General features: G+C 39.8%; 1 pseudogene across 1 annotated transcript in view; it reads right to left on the bottom strand.

Moving 5' to 3' along the window:
• LOC306664130 (high mobility group protein B1-like) overlaps window positions 1-21097 on the bottom strand; it is a 642241-nt pseudogene extending 621144 nt beyond the window's left edge. Inside the window, exon 1 of the transcript XR_013766689.1 lies at window positions 20239-21097. The product of XR_013766689.1 is annotated as a high mobility group protein B1-like (transcript). The remainder of the gene's footprint in view (window positions 1-20238) is intronic.
• Window positions 21098-25264: the final 4167 nt, after the last annotated feature.

Below are 25264 nucleotides of genomic sequence, written 5' to 3'. Positions count from 1 at the left end.
TTTTTTTTGTATTGAAGATTGAAGTTGTGGATGCTCCACCACTGAGAGCTTCCCCAGCTCTTTTATTTTGAGAGAGGTTCTTGCTCAATTGTTCAGACTGGCCTCTAACTTGTGATCCTCAAGCCTCAGCCTCCTGAATCACTGGGGTTATAGGCATGCACCATTCCTCCAGGCTAGAGCTAATAATTTGTATTTGAGATAAAATAGATAATTAGTTCATATCAATAATTTCAAATTAAAATTTATAACAACAAACTTTTAAAAACCAATTTTACATCAGCATTTCCTCTCTTCTAAACTAAAAATCTGTCTTCTCAATGACAACAACAAAATTGCCCATCTGTTTTTTGCTCCCATAATATGTACACAGTAGCTTCAGAGAATTTTATAAACACCACAGCAATCAATAATTTGAAGAAAGAGTTTAAGTTTTTTTTTTGCAGTTGTTTTTTCATAGGATAGATATGTCTTATTAGAAATAAACAGCCAAATTACTGTGTTGTAAAGACAATTCTTAAGGTGTCTTCTCTGTTATTTTCCACCAAATAGATACACATTTAGGTTTATTTACTTCATTTTGGTTTATTTTTTACTTTCATATTTAGTAAATCTTCATTTTGTCTTGTAATCATATGAAATATTTATTTGGTTTAAAAATGGAAGTCCACAAACAAGACATATTCAATGAAGTAAAAAGTCTGTCTTTGTTTTCTCTATCCCTATCCTATCCTCTGCTCTGTTGGTAACATTGTTTTTCTTTCCTTTTCATTTGACTTTTCAGTTATCTTCTCAGCACTTATCAACTCTTTTCAATGACTTGTGAGTCTTACACATGAACTAAATTTCTATGTGCAATTTGTTCTGTCTCAATTTTCTATTTCGATCCATTGGTTTCCTTTGTCATGTGTCAAGATCACACTGTTTTTAATTATAGAGTTTTTATTATATATCAGCTAGCCTCCTATATTCTCCATATTTCTCTTTTAAAGTTTTTTATGGTTATTCTTGCTTTGTTCTTTCATATGTTCCTTGTAATAAATTTGATTTTTGCCAGAAAAAAATTATGTAGGTAAGAAGTTTTGTTAAATAAATTACATTTATAAGAACTGAAATGCCAAGATATGCTTTGTATTTCTTCAAGGGTGCTTATGGGACTTTAAGGCGTACTTTGTAGTTTTACTCACATAGGATTTGGGTATTTTCTTATTATGTTTGCTCCTTGACATTTTATTTCACATTTTAATATCACAAAAACAACATTTTCTTCTATTGTGACCACTTCTTATTTGTATACATCAAACCTGTTGATTTACTATTTTGCTATAGTTTTGGTAGTTTTTCCCTTGATTCTTTTGAATTTTCCAGATATAAGCTGATGCCAGCTGCTTAGATGTTATATTTTGGTGCTTTGGCAAGGCCTGTGAAAGCCCCATGATGATTGAGTTCTGGACATTAGTATTCAGTGGTAAGACCATTTGACTAAGTTATTCTCTCACATACTTCCACATTTCATAAGATGTTACTCAATTTTAGGCCCAAATCAGCCTTTTAAAAAGAGAATTGAGGCTGAGAGTGGTGGTACCTTCCTCTGGAGGCTGAGGCAGGAAGATCGCAGGTTCAAAGTCAGCCTCAGTAACTTAGCAAGTCCCTGTCTCAAAAATAAAAAGGGCTGGGGATGTGGCTCAGAGGTTAAGCTTCCCTGGGTTCAATCCCTGGTATAAAAAAATAAAATTAAATTAAAAAAAATTGAAAATGTGACATTTTCATGACTGAGTCTCTTTGGCTTTTGAGAAGTAGATGTATCTATGTTCTGAATGTATTTTACACAATGAGGTCAGGGGGTAAGTTATGCAGTATTTTTGAAACTTATATCAACCCCTCACCTATTATTTGCCAACACTGGGATAATAATTACTTAAACTCTTTCCTTGTTTCTTCCCCCAGTACTGGGGATTGAGCCCAGGGCCTCATACACATGCGAGGCACGTGCTCTCCCACGGAGAGACACCTCAGCTCCCTTCACTTTTTAAAATGTGATTTTGTGCCTATTACTGCCTTTTATTCTCACAGAAATCCTTTGGCACTAGGTGGAAGACTGCTATTCCATTCTAATTTCTGAGAAAACAGAGGAACCTGGTCAACTGACCAAGGGAGGGGCAGAGATCAGAACTCGCTTTTTCTAAGTCTTAATGCTCATCCTTTCCAAGGTACTCAAATGCCTGCAAATCCTTCTGCTGCTATTAGAGCCCATTTCTTACCTGTCCTCAGAGGAATTGGGGAGCAGCTGCTCAACATCCCCTATTATAATACCCCTTCATATGCATGAATCCTGTGATTTTGTTCCCTTCCAGCTTCCCCTTAGGCAGGTTAAATAGCCCTGATTCTGCTCCTCATAGAGTTTATCTTCCAACTCTTTTGTCAGTTTTAACAAAGAGGTTGTGACTCTTGGGTTCCTGCTCAGCAGAGCTCTTCCTCATTATTTTGTAACCTTTATCCTTCCTTCCAGGGAGAGTTAAATAAAGCCTGTGGATTTTTGATATGAATGTCTGGCAGGCTCTGGCTGCACTGAAAGGTTTCCAGTGGGGTTTGCTGATGAAAGCCTGGGACGATCCACTGTGTCTCATTCATGGTAAATGCAAGGTGGTGGCCCCTCTGCTCGCACCCAGACCTGCAAATGGGAGCAGTGCCCACAGAGGGACCCACATTCCAGAGCAAGTCCCATTTTGGCAGGAGGAGATATGTTGTAATGAGAATAGAGACAAGAACCACTGGTTAATTACTTCAGGTGAATAGTTCTTCTCTGAAAAGGCTCTGTTCATGTGTAAAAATCGCTCTGACCCAGAATTGCATTATGGTACCTGAGCCAGCCTGAAAATTGGAGAAATTAAATGCCATAAAATATAAGTAATAAAAAGGAAAATAAACCTTGAGAGCTAACAGCCATGTAGCATTCTGGATGTTGAAGCACGGAGCTTGTCAAGCATGCCTCAGTGACTTTTTAAAGATGACACCAGATGCCATTTATATTCCAGCACCCCAGGATTTTTCTGGTCCCTTCTCTCTGTACCCACTGAAAAGGGTCCAATTTGGATGATGGTCAGATGCTTCTTCCAATCAACCAAGTTACTTGCTTTCTGGGAGTGACACATAACTAATGTCACTGTCCTTCAGGGGACATTGATTCATGAGTCAGAGAAATGGGTTCATACCAGTCTCTCAGGAGAAAGTGTGGTGTGTATCTCCATGAGCCACTTTCCCCCTGTTCATGAGCAAAGGCAGCTGAGCCTGAGCCCTCTCGGGTTCCCTGGTTATTCTGTCACTGAGCCCTTTAGAGATGTAAGAACCACTGGCTCCTGAAAGACAGTCCGTCTTCAGGTGAGGATCATTCCAGGCCAAGAAGGGAAGGTGGCAAGTGTCCAAGCATGCTCATCAGCAAAAGCATGTTTCTCGTAGTTGAGAGGAAAACTGAGACTGTTACGGAGTTCATTCCTCATTTGTAAAAGATATGGACAGTGAGTGGGGAGAACTTTCCAGGAGGGAAGAATGTGGTGAATAAAGGATAAAGTATGAATGATGAATTGGAGTGAGGATCGGGAGTCTACCCACGCCGGCCGTCGCAGTTTGATTTGGGTAAAGTGAGGCCTGGTTGGAGGAGGTCCTCAATGACATAACAAACCAGCAGGGAGGAACTCTGTTCCTCTTGAGCAGGGAGGGGTGCCATGAAAATGGCATTTTAAAGAGTCTGAGGATGGGGTGGTGCAACGTCTGGGGGCAGCAGTGAGAGTGACAGGAAAGGATGGCACCAACGTCTGTTATGGAGAGAGTGTGCTCTGACTCTTGATCAGGCGAGGGTGTAGTAAACAGAAGGTACTTCCTGGGAATGAAGAGGTCTAAGTTTGAATTCTGTCCTGCCCTTAAATATCTGAATTTCTTCAAGAAGCACTGCTCTGGTCCTCTGAGTCACTGTCACAATGTGGATCATGTCTCTGCATTTGCTTTTGCCTATGGATTTATTGACTTCAGCTAAAAAAGTTTTAATTTTCCATAATCCCCGTCACCCCTCTTGCATCACTAGCCTGGTTCCTCAAGGAGTGCAATCCTGGTGTCAATCTTGTTCAAATAAGTCTATTGTTTGCCTACTTTGCTGTTGCCCACTTCAGATTACAAGTTCTTAGAGCCAGGAAGCTATTTATTATCTTCTAGCAGAATATTGAGGGAATATTAGTAATTAACCTTGACTAGTTGATACAAATATTCAAGTAAGCTAAATACACCCTCTTCTGTTCACTCATTTTTTTTTTTTTTAACCTTCTGGGAAAACTTACACTGCATAGAAAAATAGGTTAATTTTGAATGTCCCGCAACCATCTACGTGTTAGAGGTTTGTTACCTAGCTCTGGGGAGCTGGCAGAAATCTATGAAGTGGGCCCTTGTGAGAAGTCCTTAGGTCATTGGGGGCATGCCCTTGGAAGGGATTGTGGGACTCCAGTCCCTTCTCTTTCTTTCCTGTTCACGAGGGCCTGGTTTTGTGCCGCCATGTGCTGCATTTTGTTGTTCTGCCTCATCATAGGTCAAAAGCAATGGGGGTCAGCTGATCATGGACTGGAACCTCCCAAACTGAGAAAAAACAAACTTTTCTCTTTAAAAGTCAATTATCACAGGTATTTTGTTATAGTAATAGAAAGCTAACAAACACAGGAAGCATGTTTGGGGAATTGTTATAAAGTCAGATTTTATTTATTCATTTAATTAAACCCAGGGGTGCTTAACCACTTAGCCATATCCTCAGCATTTTTTATTTTTAATTTCTCACTAAGTTGCTTAGGGTCTCACTAAGTTGCTAACTAGCTTTGAACTAGTGATCCTCCTGCCTTAACCTCCTGAGACACTGGAATTACAGGTGTGTGCCACTGCACCCAGCTAAGATTTTTCTTTTACCTGTTCTTCCCTATTCCCATTTAGGCCTTTCATATATTTAGAGCCACAAGTATCTGTGTTTGGAAGGAAAGCAATTCTGATCCCTTTAGTTAATTTCTGAGTGCCATAGGGAATGTGAGGAGGGGAGATGAGATTTAAAAGTAAAGCAGCCTCAAGGGGATCTCTGTGATAATCAGATCCAACACCTTTATTTTGCAGAGGGACAACTGAGCCCCAGACAGGGCAAATGGCTTACTTACCATCCCTCTCCATTACTAGAGCCCATGACTTCCTCTATTGAGCTAGGTCATGGCTTCTTTGGCTCAGACACTCCTAAGAGGCTACATTCAGCTTAGAACGTGGCTCAAGAAATTCATCTAAAGCTAATTAAATCTTTTAGTTTGAATATCTACACTGAGTTGCTAAAATTACATTTAAAAAACAAGGGTAACAATGTGTTGTAGAACTAAAAATCTGTAGACTAAGCTTTTTTCCCTCAAAGATTTAAGAGTTGAGCCATAGAAATCAGATGATTAAAAAGATGTAAAGATTAATTCAGTTATCCTAGAATTTTAAGTATTTAATCACATTTTGAGATAATTATTTAGTTATGGTCAATGCTTTTCACTTCCATTTTCTGGTCTTTATTTTATTTGGTATGAATTGTTTCATTGTTCTGAAGAGGTGATAGCTTTAAAAGAGTTAAAATATTACATTTTCTTTGATAACATGAAATTCAGTTACATTGCATTTAATTAACTGTTCATTTAAAGACTATATTTTAAGTGTTTTTTCAAGTTACTCGAACTTCTCCTTCTTCCTTATTTTTTCCTTTGCTTTTTCTCCTTTTTCTCCTTATCTCTTTTTGTTCTAAATTAAGTCTTTCAACATTCTCTCCTGTTGCAGGTTTGCAAAGCTAATGGCGGATCAGAGCTGGAAGAAGCTGTACAGATCTGTTGTGTAGGGGCTGCTGACCTGAGATTCACCTTTAGGTGAAGTCCTAGGTGAACTCTGGTAGGGAGTCCATGAGTCTTGAAATTGTATGCACAATTCTGTTTTTATGTGCATATGTCTGGGAAGAAGGTCTACAGTCTTCATCAAACTCTCAGAGGAGTCCTTGACCCCAAAGGTCAAGGAAAAGTCACTGATGAGGAAAACAGTGCCTCTGGAAGTCACAGTAACTCACTCGGGATCACATACCTAGTTAGTGGGAGAGCCAGGAACAGAAACTAGGTCTTGTAACTTCCAAAACAAGATTTATTCTGCTATGCCAAGGAAGCAGACTTGGTTTCCAGTTTTAATGGAATACATTATATACAGTCATTATGTTTTCTTAAATTCATATTCCAAAAAATTAGAATTACTAATAAAATCAGATTATAACAGCTTAGCCAACACAAACCAAAACACTTTCTAGAAGCTCTGATTCCTTTCATATAAAATTTTGCATGCTTTCAGTATCTCTGATATCCTACACCTCAGTACAAATCATGAATGTGCATGATAGATTGATTATACATCACCTGGGTTGGGATGGTCATAAGGAAGGGAAAGACTTGCAATAAACTTCCAAATTAATACTACTTTCCTTCTCCCTAACTCATGGGGTACCCTCTGTTGGGACTACCTAGGATTTATTGAGATTCTCACAGTATCAGTTCTGCTACTTCTTTCTCTTCCATTCAAGAAAGTGTATCAGGATGCAGGGAAGCATGATGACATTGACGATTGCAACACCCCCAGCAACTGACTGTGAAGCCATAAGGACACCACTGCTGTGAGCCACAGACCGTGGAATTCTCTTTTGCAAATCCAAGGATAGCCATGCCACTTGCACCAATCCACTGATCTAAATATGGCCAGGAGTGTGTATTGTATTTTCTATAATACTTCTGTCAACACCACCTCTAATTCTCCACAATGTACTCCTAACCTCTCTCAGTCCCTGTGGGATGTGTGACCAGGAAGAATCTTCTATTCTGGTTTCCATGCTTCACATTAGCAGTTTCCTCAGGTAGTAGAAATTTCTAGCTTCATCGTTCACATTAATGTAAATTGTCTTTTCTTTTCAGACTCAAATATCAACTCCTTCCAAATGCTCTGATCATCGTCAGCTCATCGATTGGCAACAATCACGAGTGGATTTTAAATCTCTGAGCCCAGGTGCCGCTTTCAACATGCAGGGAGGTGGCTTTTCTTTTTCCCATGGTGATAAAGATGATGGTTGAATCTTTTTTCCTTTTTTGTCCATGCTCTAATAGGATAGACATGAATCATACCCCAGTAGTTTAATCATACCTGTCATAATGGAGGTTGTAATTTTTTGGATTCTGTTTTATTAGCAGTATTTAAAGATCTACAGCAACCCAGATCGCTCATTTGGCCAAATGGGTTGACATTTCTTAAAAAAATAAAGTAAGAAAGGAAGGAAGGTAGGGAGGAAGAAAAAGCTGATTAAGTCTGTGGCAAAGACTGTTTGAGGCACTGGACGAAGTTGTGCTAGGAAGGTAGGAGTTAAGGGGTCCAGAGAAGAGAGGCAAAAGGGACATCATCCCTGGAAGCCAGTCACTGGTTAGAGTCCTGACACCCTTATGTGGGTCCCAGGGGTGACTTTGGGTTGAGGTTTGTTTCTCCTGCTTCGAGTTGCCCCTTAGTCCACAGAAAACTCAGGGTCATAGGGTCTCCATGACTGATGTCTTGGGTGAGTCCTGACTCTGAGGGGCTCCTTGGACCTGCCCTTTCTCTTGGCAGTCAGAGGTTAAGTGACATTTCTGGTGTATTCCCTCCCCACTCTGGATTTGCTATCCTTCTCTGGGCTTTCAGGGTCAGATATGATTTCTTCCCTAGGATTAAGACCTTGTCAGTACAGAGACATCTTTTTCAACTGTCTGGGTTTCAACATCATTTCCTAAGCCTCTGGCTATGGTGGCAACCATGTGGCATCATGTTCTGGAGCACACAGCATTTGGTGATGGATGTTCTATCATTCTCAAGTGGGGAGTTGGGATGAGTTTTTAATTTATCCAGACTGTTATTTGATCTGTGGGAAAGACCATCTGCCAGGACCCATTTCCTAGGTGGAGGGAGGGAGCGGCAGCTGGCTTAGCAGAATTTGCCTTGTCCTGTGGACTTAGAGTCTGAGTTCAGCCACCCTCTGTTTTAGTTAGCTTTTTCACTGCTGGGACTAAAAGAACTGTCCAGAACAATTTTAAAGGAGGGAAAGTTTATTTGGGGACTCAGGGTTTCAGGGGTTTCAGTATATAGACAGCAGACTCCATTCCTTGGGGCTTGAGGTGAGGCAGAACATCATGGTGGAAGAGTATGGTGGACTGAAGCAGCTTACGTCATCATCAGAAAGCAGAGAAAGACTCCACTCACCAGATACAGAATATATACCCCAAGGGCATGTCCCCAAAGCCACAACCCACCTGCCTTGAATTACCACTCAATTAGTCCCATCAGGTGATTAATTCACTGATTGGGTTAAGCTTTCCCAACCCAATCATTTCTCCTCTGGCCTTCTTGTGTTGTCTCACATGTGGGTGTTTGGAGGATACCTCACATTCAAACCCTCACCCTTTGAACTTCCCAGCATGTGTGACCACTGTGACGTATGAATAAATCTAACCTGCTGATGGCAGAGACTTCTTTGATTTCTTGAGGGTTTTTTAATTTAATTTTATTTCTTTGCCGAAGCTTCTTTAATTTCCAAGAAATTTTTTTTTGTGTGTGTCATTGACATAAAAATTATATTGAAAGGAATCTTAAAATGCCTGGTAGCAATGGTGTGTGTGTGTGTGTGTGTGTGTGTGTGTGTGTGTGTGTGTGTGTGTGGAGAACCTTGAATCTTGATAGTGAAAGAGCAACCCCCCCATTCCCACTCCCAGCCTTTCAGGAACAGTGGTTGGGGGAAAGGTTTATAAATAAAGTGATTTCTGGTTTGTTACTTACTAAAATATGTGTAAAGACCTAGTATACTATGAATATTCATGCCATCTCCCCGAACTAAATAATCTGTCTTATGCCATTTAGGCTCTATAATAAAATATGAATTTCTGGAACAAGTATGAATTTCTGTTGGCTTATAAACAACAGAAATTTATTCCTTACAGCTTTGGAGGCTGGAAAATCCAAGATCAAATACTGGCAGATTCAGGATCTGCTTAGAACCCATTTTCTGCTTCCCAGAGGGTGACTTCTCACTGGGTTTCCTCTTGAAGTTCTTTTATCAGGGAACTAATCCCACTAAGTATATTTATTTTACAGGTGCCTCTCTGGTAATCTTTCTTCTGAGACCAAACATCTCAAAACTCAACTGAGCATGAAGTATTTCTGTGTGAAGGGCATATGCACATGTGTGTACAATAGTACTACATAGTTTGGGAGATGTTGTCTCCATGAATAAAGTTCCAGGTTAGGGGCAGAGACATGAAGACCTTGGCTGCAGGGCATGCTGGGAGTCTCTCAGATACCCCTTTTGTTTAAGTAATGGAACAAGGAAGATATATGAATATATACCTCTGCAGTAAATCAAGGGGTCATTAGATGAAAATCCACATGAAACTGAGAAGTAATCTGGGTGATGGGCGTTTTACTGTCCATTGACAAACATCAACATAATGTGCTTATAGTCGAGTAGCCTTTATGTTAATAATAGCCCCAAACAGAAGAGTGGTGGTGCTGGCAATACAGACATGACAAAGAGAAGCCATAAAATACTTAAGTGAAAAGGCTAAAGTCTATTATGGGTCTGTATGTATAGGAGAGAGCAGGATATATACTGTTTGGCACTGTCTGTGGTTTCAGGCATCTATTGGGGGTCTTGGAGCATATCCCCTGTAGATTTGTAGGACTACTATATAAATCAAAACCAACCAAATAAACACAGAACTTAAAAAAGGACTCCAAATAGTAAGACATATAACTAAATTAGCATTCAGAAAGAAATTGATTCTTACATTAGGTCCAAAAACAAAACCAGAATCCAACCTTATGCTGCTGAAAAACAGTAGACCTAAAAACAAAGTGAAGCAAATGTTTAAAAGTCAAAGGAAAGTATGTAATGAGAGTGGTAAAAACAAGTAGGGAGTAATGTAAATCAGATTAAGTAGGATTTAAGGAACAAATTAAATGAGATAGATACTATAAGGAACATTTGCATTGGTAAAAAATAAGAAAAGTGTCAAAAATATATAACTCTCTAACTTTCATTAACTAAATATTGCTTCAAAATAAACTAAGCAGGGAGTTTCAAGATGGCGGCCTAGAGGGAGGCTGCATTTCATGTTGCTCCAGGACTCAGGATTCAAAAGAGGAGATATTGAGACGCTTGGGACCAACTCAAAGTAGCCGGGTGACTCTCACCCCTTGGGAAGGCGTCCCGGATGGGACGGTGGTCCCGGAACGCAGGAAACTTTGTGAAGTAGAGCTGCTGGCCAGACGCCCCTCCCCCCGCTGGAGCAGTGAACTCGGACAGCTGGGAGCGCCGTAAAGGAGGCCGCTGGGCACAGCGCTGGGACTCGGAGCAACCACTGGGGCTCCAGCGGCTGCCCAGGGGAAGAGTGGCGAGGAGAGCTGTGTGGACTCAGGACACCGGGGCCTGCCCTGAGGAGGAGGAGGAGGAGCATGGCCACTTGGATTTGGAGTGACTGCACCAGAGCTACAGGCGGTTGGCAGAGGAGAAGGTGCGCGGCGAGCTGTTTGGACTCAGAACGACGCTTCTGAACCCCGGGGCCTCCCCTGAGGAGTAGGAGGAGGAGGAGGAGGAGCGCGGCGGGTCGTTTGGACTTAAAGTGACAGCGCCTGATCACAGGGGGGCTGCCTGGAGGAGAAGTGTGGTGGGTCGCTTGGTCTTGAGTGGCCGCACCAGAGCTCCGGGCGGTTGCCCAGAGGACCCGTGCAGCGGGTCACGTGGACTCAGAGCCACTCAGAGCGACCGCTCCTGAACACCCGGGGAGTTATCTGGAGAAGGAGGAAGAACGGGGAGGGTCACTTCGACTCGGAGTGATTGATTGCCCAGGGCTACGGGTGGTTGGTGGGAGGAGGAGGCACGAAGTGAGTTTCTTGGACTCCTAGTGACCGCACCGGAATACTGGGCGGCTGTCTGGAGGAAGAGGCGTGTGGCGGGTCTCTGGGATTCAGAGCGATTGTACAGGGCCCCAGGTGGCTGCTCAGAGGAGGGGCCGCATAGCCAGGCGATTAGGTGCAGAGCAGGGTCCCAGGATCTAGGAGGCTTCTTGGTGGAAGAGCCGCACAGAGACAGGCTTAGGGCAGAGCGAAGGTTCCAGGCCTGCGGGCAGATTTTCTGAGGAAGGGCAGCCTAAGGAGAGTCATCTGCAAAGGGTGAGGCTCCCAGGCCCAGGAGGTAGGGCCGGGCCCCTGGGAACTTTGCAGAGGAAGGCAGCCCAGCCCAGGCGATAGCTCTAAATTGAGGGGAACCTCTAGGAGGGAACTGACCAGCAAGACCTCCCCACCGGGTGAGTCTTCCCTGCTGGGTGAGGTTTCCCCACAAGGACGGTAAAACCAGAGACTCAGGCCCAAACAGGCCTTGCCTCAGCCCGCAGCCTAGGTCCCCTTTGGATGACCATTGGTCAACAAGTAGAGGCACCTCTGCCCCCTAGCAGGGATTATACCCCACCTGAAGGCCACCACTCCTAGAGAGGCAGCTTCCTTGTGGAGCACCGCATTATCAACTTCCTCCAAGACTTCAGCCTACTGAAGGATAAGGGGGGATATATATAGAAATCTTCAGGGACATTGTAAGTCAATAGAGGAAATCTGCAATATCTCAGCGGTCCTCTGATACCTGAACAATATGAGAAAACAAGGAAAGAAAATGCTGCAAACAAATCTAGATGTTACATCAATAAAACCCAGTGACAGCATGGCAGAAGAAATGACAGAAAAGGAGTTCAGAATGTACATAATTAAAATGATCAGAGAAGCAAACGATGAGATGAAAGAGCAAATGCATGCACTGAATGATGAGATGAAAGAGCAAATGCAAGCATTGATTGATCGCACCAATCGACAGTTAAAAGAGCAAATACAGGAAGCAAAAGATCATTTCAATAAAGAGTTAGAGATATTGAAAAAAAACCAAACAGAAATCCTTGACATGAAGGAAACAATAAACCAAATTAAGAACTCCATTGAAAGCATATCCAATAGGATAGAACACCTGGAAGACAGAACCTCAGACATTGAAGACAAAATATTTAACCTTGAAAACAAAGTTGAACAAACAGAGAAGATGGTAAGAAATCATGAACAGAATCTACAAGAACTATGGGATATCATGAAAAGGCCAAATTTAAGAATTATTGGGATTGAGGAAGGCCTGGAGAAACAAGCCAAAGGAATGAACAATTTATTCAATGAAATAATATCAGAAAATTTCCCAAATCTGAAGAATGAAATGGAAAATCAAGTTCAAGAGGCTTACAGGACTCCAAATACACAAAATTACAACAGACCCACACCAAGGCACATTATAATGAAAATACCGAACATACAAAATAAAGACAGAATTTTAAAGGCTGTGTGAGAAAAGAAAAAATTATATTCAGGGGGAAACCAATACGGATATCAGCAGATTTTTCAATCCAGACCCTAAAAGCTAGAAGGGCCTGGAACAACATTTTTCAAGCCCTGAAAGAAAATGGATACCAACCAAGAATCTTATACCCAGCAAAACTTACCTTCAAATTTGACAATGAAATAAAATCCTTCCATGATAAACAAAAGCTAAAAGAATTTACAAAAAGAAAGCCAGCATTACAGAACATTCTCAGCAAAATATTCCATGAGGAAGAGATGAAAAACAAAGAAGCAAATCAGCAAAGGGAGGAATTATCCTAAAGGAATTGTCAAATAAAGGAGGAAACAAGTTGTGTCAAACAAATAAATAAATAAAATTTTAAAAATGAACCAAATGACCGGGAAACCAAATCATATCTCTATAATAACCCTGAATGTTAATGGCCTGAATTCATCAGTCAAAAGACATAGACTGGCAGATTGGATTAAAAAGAAAGATCCAACAATATGTTGCCTACAAGAGACTCACCTCATAGAAAAAGATACCCATAGACTAAAGGTGAAAGGATGGGGAAAAACATACCATGCACATGGACTCAGCAAAAAAGCTGGAGTATCCATCCTCATTTCAGATAATGTGGACTTCAAGCCAAAGTTAGTCAGAAGGGATAAAGAAGGTCATTTCATACTGCTTAAGGGAAGCATAAATCAGCAAGATATAACAATCATAAACATCTATGCCCCAAACAGTGGCTCATCCATGTATGTCAAACAAATCCTTCTCAATTTCAGAAACCAAATAGACCATAACACAATAATACTAGGTGATTTTAACACGCCTCTCTCACCACTGGACAGATCTTCCAAACAAAAATTGAACAAAGAAACCATAGATCTCAATAACACAATCAATAATTTAGATTTAACGGACATTTATAGAATATACCATCCAACCAAGAGCGAATACACTTTCTTCTCAGCAGCACATGGATCCTTCTCTAAAATAGACCATATATTATGCCACAAAGCTAATGTTAGCAAATACAAGAAGATAGAGACACTAGCATGTATTCTATCAGATCATAATGGATTGAAGTTAGAAATAAATGAAAGAGTAAAACACAGAAACTATTCCAACATCTGGAGATTAAACAATATGCTATTATATGATGAATGGATAACAGAAGATATTAGGAAGGAAATTAAAAAATTCTTAGAGGTAAATGAGAACAAAGAAACATCATATCAAAATCTCTGGGACACTATGAAAGCAGTACTTAGAGGGAAATTTATTTCATGGAGTGCATTTAATAAAAGAAGTAAAACTCAACAAATAAACGACCTAACACTACAGCTCAAAGCCCTAGAAAAAGAAGAACAGAACAGCACCAAAAGTAGTAGAAGAAAGGAAATAGTTAAACTCAGAGCGGAAATCAATGAAATTGAAACAAAAGAAACAATACAAAAAATTGACAAAATAAATAGTTGGTTCTTTGAAAAAATAAACAAAATTGATAAACCTTTAGCCACACTAACAAAGAGAAGACGAGAGAAAACCCAAATCACTAAAATTCGGAATGAACAAGGAAATATCACAACAGACAGGATTGAAATACAAAACATAATTAGAAGCTATTTTGAAAATCTATACTCCAACAAAATAGAAAATTTTGAAGGCATCAACAGGTTTCTAGAGACATATGAATTGCCTAAACTGAACGAGGAGGACATACACAATTTAAATAGACCAATTTCAAGTACTGAAATAGAAGAAGTCATCAAAAGCCTACCAACAAAGAAAAGTCCGGGACCAGATGGGTTCTCAGCCGAGTTCTACAAAACTTTTAAAGAAGAGCTCAGTCCAATACTTCTCAAAGTATTCCATAAAATAGAAGAGGAGGGAACCCTCCCAAACTCATTCTATGAAGCCAATATCACACTGATAACTAAACCAGACAGAGACTCATCAAGGAAAGAAAATTTCAGACCAATATCCTTAATGAACATCGACGCAAAAATTCTCAACAAAATTTTAGCAAATCGCATACAAAAACATATTAAAAAGATAGTGCACCATGATCAAGTGGGTTTCATCCCAGGGATGCAAGGTTGGTTCAACATCAGGAAATCAATAAACGTAATTCACCATATTAATAGATTAAAAGTCAAGAATCACATGATTATTTCAATAGATGCAGAAAAAGCATTTGATAAAATACAGCACCCCTTCATGCTCAAAACACTAGAAAAAATAGGGATAGTGGGAACATTCCTTAACATTGTAAAGGCCATTTATGCTAAGCCCATGGCTAATATCATTCTAAATGGTGAAAAACTGAAAGCATTCCCCCTAAAAACTGGAACAAGGCAGGGATGCCCTCTTTCACCACTTCTATTCAACATCGTTCTTGAGACTCTGGCCAGAGCAATTAGACAAACCAAAGAAATTAAAGGGATACGAATTGGGAAAGAAGAACTGAAACTATCCCTGTTCGCTGATGACATGATTATATATTTAGAGGAACCTGGAAATTCCACCAGAAACTCTTAGAACTCATAAGTGAATTCAGTAAAGTAGCAGGTTACAAGATCAATGCCCATAAATCCAACGCATTTTTATACATAGGTGATGAATCTTCAGAAAGAGAAATTAGGAAAACTACCCCATTCACAATAGCCTCGAAAAAAATAAAATACTTGGGAATCAATCTCACAAAAGAGGTGAAAGACCTCTACAATGAGAACTATACAACACTAAAGAAAGAAATTAAAGAACACCTTAGAAGATGGAAAGATCTTCCATGTTCTTGGATAGGAAGACTTAATATTGTCAAAATGGCCATACTACCAAAAGTGCTATACAAATTCAATGCAATTCCAATTAAAATCCCAATGATGTACCTTACAGAAATAGAGCAAGCAATTATGAAATTCATCTGGAAGAATAAGAAACCCAGAATAGCTAAAGCAATCCTTAGCAGGAAGAGTGAAACAGGGGGTATTGCAATACCAGATCTTCAACTCTACTACAAAGCAATAGTAACAAAAACGGCATGGTATTGGTACCAAAATAGAAAGGTAGATCAATGGTACAGAATAGAAGACACGGACACAAACCCAAATAAATACAATTTTCTCATACTAGACAAAGGGGCCAAAAATATGCAATGGAGAAAAGATAGCCTCTTCAACAAATGGTGCTGGGAGAATTGGAAATCCATATGCAACAGAATGAAACTAAACCCGTATCTCTCACCATGCACGAAACTAAACTCAAAATGGATTAAGGACCTTGGAATCAGAACAGAGACCCTGCAGATTATAGAAGAAAAAGTAGGTCCAGATCTTCAACATGTCGGCTTAAGACCAGACTTCCTTAACAGGACTCCCATAGCACAAGAAATAAAAGCAAGAATCAATATCTGGGATAGATTCAAACTAAAAAGCTTTCTCTCAGCAAAGGAAACTATCAGCAATGCGAAGAAAGAGCCTACAGAGTGGGAGAATATCTTTGCCAGTCATACTTCAGATAGAGCACTAATCTCCAGAATCTATAAAGAACTCAAAAAACTCTACTCCAAGAATTCAAATAAACCAGTCGACAAATGGGCTAAGGAAATGAATAGACACTTCACAGAAGAAGATCTACAAGCAATCAACAAACATATGGAAAAATGTTCAACATCTCTAGTAATAAGAGAAATGCAAATCAAAACCACCCTAAGATTCCATCTCACCCCAATTAGAATGGTGATTATCAAGAATACGAGCAACAACAGGTGTTGGCGAGGATGTGGGGAAAAAGGTACACTCATACATTGCTGGTGGGACTGCAAATTAGTGCAGCCACTCTGGAAAGCAGTGTGGAGATTCCTTAGAAAACTTGGAATGGACCCTCCATTTGACCCAGCTATCCCACTCCTTGGCCTATACCCAAAGGACTTAAAATCAGCATACTACAGAGATACAGCCACATCAATGTTCATAGCTGCTCAGTTCACAATAGCCAGACTGTGGAACCAACCTAGATGCCCTTCAATTGATGAGTGGATAAAGAAGCTGTGGTATATATATACAATGGAATATTACTCAGCCATAAAGAATGATAAAATTATGGCATTTGCAGGCAAATGGATGAAATTGGAGAATATCATGCTAAGTGAGATAAGCCAATCTCAAAAAGCCAAAGGATGAATGATATCGCTAATAAGTGGAGGATGACACATAATGCGGGGGAGGGAAGGGTTAGTGTTAGGGTTAGAGTTAGGGTTAGGGAGGGGGGCAAGTATGGAGGAACGAAGTACTGTATAGAGGGTAAAGAGGGGTGGGAGAGGTGGGGGGAAGAGAAAAAATAACAGAATGAATCAAGCAACATTACTCTATGTAAATTTATGATTACACAAATGGTATGCCTTTACGCCATGTACAAACAGAGAAACAACATGTATCCCATTTGTTTACAATAAAAAATAAATAAATAAATAAATAAAAGTGCTGGATGAACACACACACACAAAAAAAAGAATATGTATTCTGCAGTTGTTTGATACAGCGTTTTAGGTAGGTAAGATAGATAAATAGATCTATTAAGTCACACTGATTTATTGTGAAGTACAAATTTTGAGTATCAATTATTTTAAAAGATGTGTCAAAAATTTTACTACGGTTATGGATTCATTTACTATTTTTCTGTCAAATTTTGCTGGATGCATTGTGAGACTATGTCATCAAGAGCATATAAATTTTAAATTAATATTTTCTGTTGAATTGAAACATCATTTCAAATCAATACTGATACAAATGATTTTTGCTTTAAAATCTCTGTAATAAAATATTAATATTACTAAAAAAAATATATGAAGCAATTACTGTTGGAAATAGAGAATAGAAAGAAATCAGTAGTAAGGGTTATTTTTAAAGGTATGTCAAGACAATTATAGAATTAACAATTTTGTGATTAATTTTTGAATTAACAATTAAAATAAACATCTTTTCCAGCATCCATGGAATTACTATTAAAATCACTTCAAACAGATCTAAAAGAAAAATAAATAAAATTTTTCAAAACAAAAAAATAATAAACCAGAAAACCTGATCAATTAAAGAATTATAAAACACTCCTCCAAAGAGCTTTTGAGTTCAAGTAGAAATAAAAACTACAAGTACAGATGGAGTAAATCAGCTTCACCCAGAGCCTCATTAATTAGAATATTCAATTTAGGAAATTATGACATCTTTTCTCTTATGACATATTATATGAAAAGAAAGGGTATTCTGAGGTTTCTGGGTATCTGCTAACTTTCTGAGCATGCAAACTTGCTCCTTTCCCAATTAATTAAAAGAAATGACCTCTTTCAGTGTGAAAACAAACTAAAACAAAACCCAATTCCCCAAACAAAAGCAAAACAACAAAACACACACTCAACCAACCCACCAAACAAACAAAAAACCAGAACCCAAACAAGACACCACCACTAGCAGCAGCTCCTCCTCCAGGATTCTTGTGAACTGGCCCGGGGCAAGGGGTCAGGGATGTTCTGGAATACACAACCTCTCTAGGTCTTCAGTGTGCCATGGTCCTGCCACACCATGAATGTTTTATATACTTGACCTGCCTGGGTTTGTGCATCTGAGTTTGCAATCCTGGATAAAGGCTGGGTTTAATAAATTCCACTAAGCCCCACATTTTCAATTCTATAAATATGATAAATATTCAAATATTTCAGAGTTACTATAAGTGGCATATTTGTTGCTCACATTAGGTTTTTAGAGGTGTTGCACATTTGGGATATTGGTCAAAATGGGTTAAGCATTTAGAAAGATTCTTCCTATCTCTTTTGGGTTAAAAGTTCTTACACAGGAGTTAGCTCTCACTGGGTGGGCTGTGGCCATTTCTATCAGAATACAGAATAAGTTTGGATAGAGACGATTGGAATGGCCTCAGTAGGGCTCTGCCAAAACTCTCAGGAAGAATCATTGTTCAGTCTTGATTGAGAGGGAATTCACCATTTCTCCCCCAGACAAAATAGATGGAAAGAAGATTAAGCAATGATTGGTAGCAGTTGTAGACTTATTAGAATGGCTTAAATATGATTTCTTATAGGTATGGTATTCTAAGATTTCTAAATGTATTTTCTACATATATGTAGTTCTTAGGTATATTTTCATTCATTAATTCATACTTGTCTCATTCTAAAAAGGATTTGAGGGAGATACTAAGGCTTTGGCATACCAATGGAGGGGAGCAGTACTCCCCAGGGACAAGCAAAGGACTTTAAGATCAATAATAAAACTGACTGAAAGTCAGCTGCTTTTTATTATCACTAGCATTGGAAATTCTAAAGAATGTCAGTGATAAAATATTCCTTTCTGCCAAGATGGCCCACTCCACCATTTATTTTAAATACAAACAGTATTTGTGTATTTAAAATAGGTTTTTGGATTTATTTAAAGTCATGCCTCAAAATAGTGTATCATTTCACATAAATTGGAATACAGTTAGTGGCAGTGCTTCATTTGTAATAAAAATTTATTTTCAGTGAGAAATATATGATACATCTAAAAAATAATGAGTTGGATTTTGATGACTTGCTTAGATAAATTGCCTAGGTAAGCTGCCTTTCTTTCTCTTTAGACCATTGATCAGTCATCACTTTTATTAGCCTAGTTTCAGTTGCTCAGTTTAAAGTGGAGGAATTAGGAAAAAATAAAAATTTTGGCATGTACTAGTGTTGCAAGCCCACAATTTAAAAATGGCAGTAAATATCACCCTTATTTGTTTTATGAAAAAATTGTTGTATGCATATCTAGTGATTAGCAGAACTGGCATTGTGTCATATTTAGACTCTTTGTAACTATTTGTTGGATGGATATTTTCCTAAAATGGTGAATACCTATAACTTTGTCTGTGTGTATTAGCTCACCTTAAATTAGACCTCCAGCCAATTCCAGGTATCTTTTTTTTTAATTAAAAAAAAAATTGTGTTTACTTAGAAGCATTCGGAATGTCAACAAAACAGCAGCAATTTTTTTTTTTTTTTTTTTTTTTTTTTTTTTTTGCAATTACAGAGTGGTATTCAGTTAACAGAACTGTTGTGGGGCGCAACTTAAGAACAGATCGATCACCACTGAGAAGTCCAAATTTGAGAGTCTTTATTAAGCTGGCTGGCTGACTGTCTCACACAATGCCCCAAAAAATGGCTATTGGGAGAACAGCCCCGACCACAGGGTTGTAGGGGTTCTTATACCAAAAATCACATTAATCATAAGTGTCTGTTGCTATGGTTCGAAATTACACATTAACATCATGAGATCATCGACAGAGGGGGAAGTGGGTCAAAATGACCCTTACCTAGGTACAAACTAAAGAATGGTTGCTAACATCCACACAATCACTCTTCACATGGTACATTGTTTAGGAGCAATAGGAATTAAAAGAGAGCAATTCTTTACTACCTAGGAGTTGCCATTGTATATTATTAAACATGTCACACCAAGTAACTGATGATGGGCACAGAGGCGGGTGTTCCCATGGGAGAAGCTTATTTCCTACATAACATGGAGTCTCAGAGCAAAATGGAGTCTGTTTAGTCATTTTTCTTAGAGTCTGGCCTATAACATTCTCATGGAGTCAGATCTGTCAGCCCATCACAAGAACAACAATTATTTTGTATAAGCTGCATCAGAGACAACTGAAGATGAAAAACTATCATCCCCATATTTAACTAATTTGTGCCGTGCACCAACAAGAACCTGTTTTAAATTTCCATGCCAATTTACAACCCCCATACTGTGCCAGGCAAGGTTAGTGGCTATTGAAAACACCACCAGGGCAGGGCTATCTAAAGACACATTCAATAGTGTGTTAACTATACAAAAAAAAAGACACTGTACAGTTTGAAAACCAAATCTTACACAGTCTTACATTTCAATTTTTTTCTTTAAAAGGAGTGAGTTGTGTACAGGGGGGTTAAATGTTTTATAGACAAGAAAAAAAAACTGCGACAATCAACTTACTCATCATCATCTTCTTCTTCTTCTTCGTCTTCCTCCTCATCCTCTTCATCTTCCTCCTCTTCCTTCTTTTTCTTGCTTTTTTCAGCCTTGACAACTCCCTTTTTTGCTGCATCGGGTTTCCCTTTAGCTCGGTAGGCAGCAACTTCCTTTTCGTATTTTCCCTTCAGCTTAGCAGCTTTCTTTTCCTAAGGCTGCTTGTCACTTGCAGCAGTGTGATTCCACATCTCTCCCAGTTTCTTTGCAACATCACCATTGGATAGGCCAGGATGTTCTCCTTTGATTTTGGGGCGATACTCAGAACAGAACAAGAAGGTCGACGGAGGCCTCTTGGGTGCCCGGGGATCCTTGAACTTCTTGTTTCCCCTTTAGGAGGGATATAGGTTTTCATTTCTCTTTCATAACGGGCCTTGACCGCCTTTGCCATGTCTTCAAATTTTCCTTTCTCTTTAGCAGACATGGTCTTCCACCTCTCTCAGCACGTCTTAGAAAACTCTGAGAAGGTGACTGAAGCATCTGGGTGCTTCTTCTTGTGCTCCTCCTGGCGAGTTTGCACAAAGAATGCACGTGATGACATTTTGCCTCTCGGCTTCTTAGGATCTCCTTTGCCCATGTTTAGTTGTTTTTCCTCAGCTGTGAGAGCGGAAGTCAGACGCAGCCTCCTCACTCTCCCTGCTCTGTAACATTCCATGTATCTTCTCATTGGTGGTTCTTCATTAGACTGGGATGTTTGTCCTCCTTTGCAGTAAGTCAGCCTCACCTTCTCTTTGATACAGTATTTGTTCACTGTCTCCTTTGTGCTCTCTTCTTTCAAGAGAGGAAGGAATTTGAAAACTGAAGACTTATTCACTCATTGGTGTCTTAACTTTCTCTGAAGCTTAGGAAGCAAATTCCGGGAAGGCAAGTTAACACAGTCCCTGATACGGAAGTACAGTTGGTCCTTGAACAACATGGTTTGAACGCATGGGTCCAGTTATATGTGGATTTTTGAGATTCAGGACAAATCGGAAAAATTCCAAACAATCCATGTAGTGTGGAAATATTTTAAAAATTAAGAAAAAGTCAGTATGTCATGAATGTATAAGATATATGTGGACAATAGTCTATTTTATCACTTAACACCACAAAATATATACAAATTCATTATAAAAACATAACATTTATCAAAATATATGCACACCTTCAGACACAAATGCCATTTGCAGTCAAGAGCAATGTAAACAAAGATGCAATATTAAATCATAACTGCATCCAACAGAGAACACTTGGAATGTAGTCTTTGAATCACCTCTTTAAAAGGCCCCTATTTCTGCTAGTGGGCAGAATACAGTCTCTGGGACAGGAGTCCCCTATGTTTCTCTTTCAAAGCAATAAAACTCCTTTATCCTTTTTCTAAAAAACAAACAAACAAACAAAAAAACTCCCTAAAAGTAACTATCATGATACTGACTAATAGTTTAACTGTCACAATCTCCTGTTGCTGCTATGGTGAGCTCAAGTGTTGTATCAGCTTAAAATGCTGAGTGATGCTAATCATCTCCAAGCAAGTATGTCTGTCCAGCAAACTGTAGTTCCAGTAAAGTGATCTCTCATGTCTTGCTTATTTCTCATGGTATGTGATACAAAAACATACAAAATATGTGTTAATTGACTGTATGTTCTTGGTAAGCCTTCCCGTCAACAACAGGCTATTAGTTTTGGAGGAATCAAAAATTCTACATGGGTTTTTGACCTGCAGGGCCAGTGTTCCTACCCACTGCATTGCTCCAGGATCAATATATCAGCAACCTGTCTATGGACTTTCTTCAGATGTTAAGCTCTTGATTGGTCTTTAGGAAAATTAAGATAAAGTAAATGTATTTTTTACAAAATGCAACACATTCTGCACACCAGCTTCATTTTGAATTATTTGTCCCAGTGATATCTTCTTAAGAAAGTTTCAGTACATTACTCAACTCTCAGAAACAAAACGATCTTCTCTGCCTAGGTGGAGTGCTTCTTTCCTCCTTTTGGCACTGGTATGTATATGCTAAGCTGGGGCAGTTGGAAGGGGATTCTTGCCGTAAGGACAGAGTGGAAGTTTTAGGATTGGGCTGATGTGACTCCCAAAAGCTGGAAAAGCTGGAGAGAGGTCTGTTTCTTATTGTCAATTCAATAGCCTTCGTGTACATTGGTCTGTCACCACTAACTCATGATGAAAGGGACCCAGGATGAAACGGAAACCAAGTTGGAACACTCAAGGGTCTTATGTTCAAGAGAGTGTTGCAAGCAGGAGTGACATTGTTTGCTGTTGCCCAGACTACAACCATAAGGCCTGAGGATGACTCAGACTCAATCCAGCACCAAAGAAATGCAGGGAGGGGGTGATGTGCCCAGGCTCATCCCTGCCGATGTTGCCTGGAGGTTTATCACACTTGCCATAGGTAAGGGATTTGATACCTGAACTCAGCTGAAAATGTGTAACCTGTACACATTGTTCAAACAGGATTTGGAACTCTTCAAACAGAAGTGCTCTGAGAACAACCCACCAAGAAAGGAGATAGGGCCACAATCTCCTATTTACAGACTGTTTTTTCCCTTCCTTATCTTTCGAGAGGAAAAGAAGGCATAGAAAGAACTGAATTTGATAAGTTGTAGAAGGACCGGAAAGGACTGTCAGTGGGTATAGAAATTGTCTGAAGGAAAAACAGGTTTAAAGGCTTTTGAGCATTGCCTTAAGGGGTAATTATGAATACGACTTGGTATAGTCAATATATTCTTGCAGATATAATCAAGTCTACAACAGATTTTCTTTGGTTATCTCTTTTTTTCTTAATGCTTATGTCAGAGCCCTTGAAAAATTGGCTCTTCAGTGTTAGTTAGCACACAGCCAAATAAATATTCAAGCAAATGGTACGGTAGGGGTTATATGAAACTATTAAACAACTGGCAGTGCAGGCACCGACCAGTCAGAGAGTCCCAGTGAACCGATACAGATGCACACAACGGGCACAGCTGTTTCAGTACATGCTGGCCAGGCATCAACCCTGAGGATAACAAGACCTGGGCTGACCTTGGAAACTTCGGAATGTCTTTACTGATTACTGCCCACCAGAAACATGAATATTCTTTCTCTCTCTCTCTCTTTCTCCTGCACCCCCCTCTCTCAGTGTGTGTGTGTGTGTGTGTGTGTGTGTGTGTGTGTGTGTGTGTGTTTCTCTGCCTCTCTCTCAAAGGAAAGAAGAGAGATGTATGAGGACCAGATTAAGGTTATTCATACCAAGGCAACCATCTATAAGAGGTACTACTAAAACTTCACTAGCTTAAGTGGGAAATATACCAATTAACTCAGGGCTCCTTACATAACTGGTGATATATAAATCTTCTTTTCTACTAATGAAATAAGCAGTCCCCTTAAGTGGAGATATAGACATGGATATATTCTATTTGCATTTCTGTATTATTTTGTTATGGGGCAAGATTCACCGTGCAGATGCTGATGGCCGCACTGACATTGCCAGCTGATGGTTGCCTGGAGTCTCTAGAACAAGTTCGGCTGAGAAAGTGGAAGTGAGCAAATCAGAGTGTGTTACTCTCTACCAGACTTAGTAATGCTGGCAATAGAAATCAGAGATTCTGCATAGTGTGTCACAGACATGGAGTGTCGCAGATGGGCACGTGTGTGTTGCAAGACAGAACCTTCAAGGTGCTTGGGCAGGGCCTGTGGAAGTGGAGCTCCTAAGCAGCCTTAAATAGGGCTCCTTGGAGGGCCTCTCTGTGTAGCAGGGTCTCGTGGCTACCCTGTTGTCCCCTTGGGTGGCAAGTATGATGAGCTATATCCAGCCCTTGTGGCTCTAGGCCAAAGTGCAGTGTGAGGCCAGGATGCTCCACCACTGTGGACCTCTGAAGCAGCACCCTGCAGAGTACCTCACTGCTCCTTGCTGTGGACAGGGTCCCTTGGAGCTGGTGGAGAATGTGGTTTTAGTATCTAAGCAGTGGTTGGTTGGAGGTAGGACAGGAACAGAAATTGTATATGGTCCCTCATGGGCCTAGTTCCAGATCCTGACCGAACAGTCTAAACACACACACACACACACACACTTGCATATATATCTTATACATTTATATTATTTTTTCTATTGCTGCTATAACAAGGTACCACAAATTTAGTGTCTGAAAAGAACACTGACTGATCTTTAGTTCTAGAGGTCAGTATTCTGAAATGGGTTTCATGGACCAAAATGTAGGTTTAGGTCCTGGTTTCATTTCTTCTGGAGACTCTAGGGGGGAATCTATTCTCATTCCTATTTTAGCTCCTAGAGGACATTTGCATTTGTTAGCTCATGACTCGTTTCCCCCACAGCAAAGCCAACAGCAGAGCATCTTTAAGTCTCCCTCTTACTCTGCCCTCTGTTTCTGTTCTCACACATCCCTCTCTGACTCATACTCTCCTGCCTACTATTTTTCCTTATAAGAACCCTTTTGATTATGTTGGGTCCACACCACTGATTAAGATCATCTCCCCATTTCAAGATCCTTAATTTAATCACATTATAGGATCCCTTTTGCCACATGAAGATACATACTCATGGGCTTCAGGGACTGTAGACATGTTTGGTGGGCCTTTATCAACCTAGCACATGTATGATGTTGTTTTAGTTAGCCTTTTCACTGCTGTGATTAAAGGCTCTGACCAGAACAATTGTAGAGGAGGAGAAGTTTATTTGAGGGCTCACAGTTTCAGAGGTCTTAAGCCATAGACAGCAGGTTCCATTCCTCGGGGCTCAAGGTGAGGCTGAATATTGTGACAGAAGAA

This window comes from Sciurus vulgaris (assembly GCF_902686455.1).
Source record: "Sciurus vulgaris genome assembly, chromosome: 6".
Classification (NCBI taxonomy): domain Eukaryota; kingdom Metazoa; phylum Chordata; class Mammalia; order Rodentia; family Sciuridae; genus Sciurus; species Sciurus vulgaris.
This window is presented reverse-complemented; position numbering and strand designations above follow the sequence as displayed.